A 6298-nucleotide genomic window follows, 5' to 3' on the forward strand; every position below is an offset into this window, starting at 1 on the left:
GAAAAGAAATAAATAGGATACAACTAAGGTATCGCCGACTCCACCAGTTAAGCGACCTAACTCTAGATCATCTGTTGTGTCACCCGGTAAGAGGCAAAAAAATGTTGAATTGCCTAAAGTTACAAAGACTTATAGAAAGTCGACCAAAAGACTCATTTTGAATAAGGAGTCAAGTGACACTGAATCTGAAGATGCAAATAAATTTCAGATTGTTAAAAGCACAAAGGAATATGTACACAGTGTTGACATTTTTTGTGCAAAATTGAAACAATATGGAGGATTTGGATCATTTAGGTATGTAAAATATGACTCCCGAATAGAAGAAGAAAAGAGGCAAATAGAAGAATCGGTAGTGTGTACACTTCTCAAATTCCAAGTAGTTCCATTGGAAGTAACTAATTTTCTTCCAAAAGCATTGTACTCTCATATTGACAACAGATGGAAATATGCTATGGACTCGGAGAAACAGATTAGAGAAAGAGTTTTCGTACATCTTTTTCCAGACATGTCGGTAGATGATATAAGAAATCATTTGAAAAACTACCAGACAAATTTTCAAGTAAAGCAAAGGGCCTTGAAAATGATGAATGGTCTTTATCTTGAAGTAGAGAAGGAAACTAAAGAAAAATGGCAAGACATATTCAGAATTCAGACTGAAGAGCCTCAAGGTGAAATGGAAATAGTTGACATCACCGAGCAAGATCCTGCTTCAACCATTCAACTAGATGAAGATGTCATGGACACTGAGGCACAAGAAGAAGAGATGATAGAGGGAAATGCCTATGCCAAACTAGTATCAAGTGAATCGGTCTTGGAACAAGTTAAGTCCTATCCTCCAATAACTCAACAAGTGACAACCGAGAAAACTCAGGAAACAGAACAAGGTAAAGAGGATCAAAAGGCTACACAAGGTGAATCTATCTCTCAGGCCACAGGCGAGCAAACTTCTCAAGCACCTGCAAACACTGAAACTATTCCCACTGATACCCCAAGCAAGGAAACACCGAAGGTTACATCAGAGGCTACAGAAACCAACAAAAGTGTTGCTTCCACTGAGAAACATACTGAGGAAGAACAAGCCTCTAAAGTCGTTGTACTCATTCAACCAGTGAAGGCATCATCATCAAAAGAGAAGAAAGCAAAGAAGCACAGTTTTAAGGTAGATATGTCATAGCCTATTGTGTTGCCGAATGTTGACATTTCAAAACTAAAAGGGCAAGCACTTATTGAATTGGGAGAGCTTTGTAAAGCCAAAGTAGAACAGGAAAAACATATAGCTATTTAGAAGAAGAACCGAGTACTATAGAAGGTCAAAGCATTATTGACAGACATGCTACCTGAAGCTACTGTAAATAAAGATGTTGCCATCCATATGCAGCAGGATGAACTACTCACTCAATTAGAAGCATCAGGAGTAGACGCATCAAAATACCTTAGCAAATTAAAAGAAAAAGAGCTAACTGCCAAGATGATTGAAGAAGTGCAAAAAGCAATTGCTATAGGTAAAGTCAAGCTTGTTGGGTTCATTGCTAAGTTGTCCCCTCAACTCAAGCACATTATTTATTTATTCCAGAAGTTATGTACATTTTCATTCTTTATTAAAGATATCAAGCATAAGACCGAAGTCCTTGAAAAAGAGATTACCGATCTCTCCAATACACCGACTACCGAGCCCAATTCTATTCAGCATTTTTATACAAAACTACAAACTCTTATGGCTCAGCAGTTAGAACTTCATAATGAAGAGCACAAATAAGGATGGATATCATGACTCTTCAAACATTATTTATTCATTTATCATCCGTTCAAGAGCAGATCAACCAAGCTACACAATTATCCACTCAAACAGAGGGAAGCACTTTAGATGGTTTGATTTCACTGTCAACTGATATTACAGCTCAGAATTATTTAATGGAAAGTGTCAAGGATGACCTTACCAACGCTCTCAAAGACGCTTGTACTAAGTATCAATCTATTTTTGACCAAATGCCCCCACCTAATGGTAACTAGTTTTGATGTTTGTCAAAAAGGGGGAGTGTACCGAGTATACAGAGTATCTGAGTGTACAAAGTTTATACTATCTACTGAGTGTACAGGTGAAATTGATAGGGGGAGCATGGAATATTAGGAGCATGCAAATCAAGTTATGTACAGCATATTGATAAGGAGAGTATGTACTTGAAGTATGTATTTGAGCAAATGTATATACTGTCATTTCAGTCAAATTTTGTAAGTATAGAGCTTTTGTGTTATGACTTTGAAAGGAGTTTTGTCAAACATACCAAACTAATGTCAAAAGGGGAGATTGTTACTATTTACTAAGTTCTCATTAGTTTTATGTCCAAAGTCATCCTATATACTCTAGTCGGTTAATAATACTGAAATATTCAGTCGGTATGTACTAAGGCTGTCGGTTACAGAAGAAAGGCTAGTCACCGAGATGAGAGATACCAAGCTGCCTACCGAGTAAAGTTCCTATGCCTACTGAGCAGCAAAGAAGGTATACCAAGTTAATCTGAACCGAGTGGAAACGTGTTACCAGATTTAATGAACTTGGACACATATGTGGAAACGTGTTACAAGATTCGAGAACAGGAAACTGTTATTACATAGGAAATTGCATTCAAAGATTTTGTATGATTTTAAGGAAGTTTATCCAATGAAATAATTTCTATGTTTATTCATTCGATAAAACATGTTTGTATGATCGATGTATGAACAAGATCACCATCTCAGAGATCTATATATACAGAGTAATTTGAGTATCTAAATGAAGAGGGAAGATTGATGAATTGATGATTTGAAAATGAAAACCATGAGAGAAGATAAGATGTGAAGAGTGACAAAGATATTCAAAGGTCACCGAGAAGGTTTTTCAGAAAACAGTTTAAGGGACAGAGTATATAGAAGAGGTCACCAAGTTGATTTATCAATTACCGAGGGATGCTATGAGCAAGGTAATTTCATATTGAGCACATAGAGTCTACTATAAAATTTCAGATGTAAAGTTGTAGATATTTGTAAAAGATTTTTGATTAAATTATTTGAGTTGTAATAGAAACCTTTAACAGGGTAAAAGACTCTAACAAAGTCTATTAATTGTAAAGCCTTTAACCAGGTACAGCATTTTGTAAAAGTGTTTGTAAAATAATTTAGCAAGGTAGATCTAAAGATCTTGATACTCCTAACAGGGTAAGCTATCATAAATAGCTAAACATGTAGCTCTAACTGAGCAACCTTTATTATTGCAGTAGTGAAGTTGTGGGTGCCATCCCCACCGCAGTTTTTCTCTCTAAAAAAGAGTTTCTGCGTAACCAAAATATTTGAGTTATGGAGTGAAATGTGTATGAATGTTATTTCTATGATTATATTTTAGCATTATATATTACGAGATCAGCTATACACAGTTTATGTTTATCAGTAAGATTGTTTTTGAAGAAAAGTTTTGAAGTACTAATTCACCCCTCCCCTCTCAGTACATTAGCTTTCGTAGTTGGACCTAACACAAGGCCCCTTATAAATTCCTTTTCACTTATCTTTGGACTTAGGTTGCACCACCTCTTCAACCACCATAGTAGATGAACCTTGTTTTTCTTTTGAGGAAGCAATATTTCATGATCCACCAACCTTGGAGGTTCCCTTTTCTCTGCCTTGAGGGTTTGTAGTTGTAGGTCTTTCATGCCCTTGAGAGGAGGATGATCCTCCATATTTATAAACTTCCACTTAATTCTCTAGCGGCCTATCTTTCACTTTGGGTAAGGCTATCATAGAATTTGGGGCTTTGATCCACTCCTTGGTCAATTGGTCCACCTATTTCTATGTTTCCTCCATATTTTAAACTTTAGTTATGGTGGGGTCAACATTGTATATGGTAAGATTAAATATTCCCCTAGAATTGTACAAAGGTTTTAGTCTCTTCCCATTTTCTTTTAGATCCATAAGAATCATAATCTCTACAACAAAATTGAAAAAGTTAAAGTACATTTTGTAGAAGTCTTTGATTCTAACTTCATACTCATTTATACAATTAGCCTAATGATCTTCAATTTTTGGCTCATGCTTGTAAAATGCTCTAATAATTGGATTGATTTTCTAAATTGGATCAAATTTACCCCTAGTCACCAACAAGGGGTATATAGTATAGGTGGTGATCTCTGTCTCTACAAGCTTACTACTCTCCATATCAAGATAGACATATGCACTAATTTCTTGATGAAAAATATAAAGCAAGAGTTGTGCATGTTGACATTTAATTTATGTGTCTCCCCAATCTACCCAAAAATTTCCAACAAGAGTATTTTGTCACAGGGATACCTTCATAACCTCATCGGTACCTTTTTCCATCATGCAATCATGATATATGTAAAGGTCTTGAAATGAATATAGTAATGTCCCAATTTCTTTATTTTAGTTGCAACATCTACAAATAATCTCTTGGGAAGATCTTCCTCTAGTAACCTAATGAAAAATTTAAACCCATCATTTACCAAGTATTATTTATTTCTACTCCTCTCCAATTCCAATTGGGGGTAAGGTTTATATATTATATTTTTTGGATTCCACAAATAACCCACTATATCTAGCCCTAGGAATGTAGCTTCGGTAGAAAGTAGATACATCAGGTTGGATGTCATATAAACTTGAGATCTTTCTTCACTAAAATCAATTGCTCATGCAAATTTTCACTAATGATGGTTCACCAATCAATGTGAACCTTCTTAACAAAGATGGTTTTAATGAACATCAACATCCAAGGATAAAATTCTTTTTCACTAGGCAAGCCCATAATCCTACTTAGATTTTAGACTTGAGCCTTAGAATCTTCATGGAGCATACTTCTATGGATCACAATGGACAATTTTGTAGTCACCTTCCTTGGTTTATTTAATAGAATTTGGTTGTTGTATTCTACAATGTTCGAATAGTTTATGTAATACTCATTCCCTCTCTTTATGCCCATCTTGGAATATTCACTATCAAGAGGTATTTGCAATACCTTTTCTACCATGTTTATTGTAATTCCAAGAACAACATCTCTTAAAGGCCCACAGATTCTCTTGTATTGGGGCTTGTAATTCTTGGCACAAGCAAGTACTAAATCAATCAATTGTAAGGACACTAGGAAGGCAGCTACTTGCACTAATCCAAACTTGACCAGGTGATGTAGTCAAGGTTGAAAGGTATGGAATGGATGGTCCATCCTTGTATCTAAACCACATACAAAACACAACAAAAGATGGAAGTGAATAGAAATATGAATTTTATTGATCAATTCAAAAATATTGCATGCTCGTAGGCCCTCATGTGCTAGTTACATTCAGTCCATTGGCCCCACATGTAGGCTCACAAGCCACAATGGGCTTATTTGGAGATAATACTAAAAATATAAGTTGTCTAGATCTACCTTCCCCTAACTACTACTCCTTAACTATTGATGTTTCTCTCCTACAAGTCTTAATGTGCTTATATATCAAATTACAACACTAGCAATTATCCATGTTGGCCTTCTTTAGGTCCTAGAACCAATCATTGGTATAGCATGTGTCAACTCTAGATGTTTGAGGAAGGTCCAAAACTAGATGTGATTAGGTGCAGACCCATTTGGATGTTGTTTATCCCTATATCCATTGTGTGACATGTTGTGCATGCTCCATAAGGTTTAAGAAAGTTCTACATGCTTTCATCTTTAGTTTTGTCTTCATTTCTCTGGGGTACTCTTGCATCAAACCCCCAAGGTTATTTGAAAAGTGTGACCCACACATTATTGAATGTTCTCTGAATCACCCAAGTTTATCCTTTGAGATCCATTTTTCTACTTCTATTGTATTTTTCTTCGACTTGGTCGGGTATTCCTTATATCTCTATTTTGGGTGTTGTATCTAGTCTGGCTATCCATAATCTATTCTAGTTGCTCTAGTGGTACTTGCGATAGTTGGTACCATCAACCTTTTCCCATGTTCCATGAGACTGGGAGAGATCTACAATGTTGAAGATCAGTGAGATGTCAATGCCTTTAGTAACTCTACTTCATAATAATTCCTAGAATCAATCTTTTGAATAATCTTGCAATTTCCAAACTTCTCCATATTCAGCAAGTTATAAGTGCCTATCAGAAACCTCTACTTTTGTAGATGTGCCATCAATTCATCTCCAACCACAAACTCCTATCTCATTTTGGTATCCATTTGTTCCTTATATTTACTATCCATGGCCTCCATGTGTCAATTGGCTTCTGTGTGGACAGTTTCCATATTAACTGAAAAATCCTCCACCTTCACACTCCTCTTATCATGTGGTT

Source organism: Cryptomeria japonica, chromosome 5, assembly GCF_030272615.1.
Source record: "Cryptomeria japonica chromosome 5, Sugi_1.0, whole genome shotgun sequence".
Classification (NCBI taxonomy): Eukaryota; Viridiplantae; Streptophyta; class Pinopsida; order Cupressales; family Cupressaceae; genus Cryptomeria; species Cryptomeria japonica.